We start from the raw sequence: 257 nt of genomic DNA on the forward strand, positions 1-257 counted from the left end.
GGGGTTGGAATACATACAAACCCTCAGGGGGTTTAGGGTTTAGGGTTTAGGGTTTAGGGTCTAGGGTTTAGGGTTTGTATGATACAGCTGCTGGGGGCCCGAAGGTCCCCTCAATAGATCCAGGGGGCCTTCAAACCCTAAACACTAAACCCTAAACCCTAAACCCTAAACCCTAGACAGTAAACTGTGACCGCTCTCAGGCTAAGCAGTAAGTTATAAACCATAACTATTGTAAACCCTAAACCCTAAACCCTAAA

The sequence above is a fragment of the Eimeria mitis genome, genomic scaffold (assembly GCF_000499745.2).
Source record: "Eimeria mitis Houghton genomic scaffold, Emh_scaff923, whole genome shotgun sequence".
Classification (NCBI taxonomy): Eukaryota; Apicomplexa; class Conoidasida; order Eucoccidiorida; family Eimeriidae; genus Eimeria; species Eimeria mitis.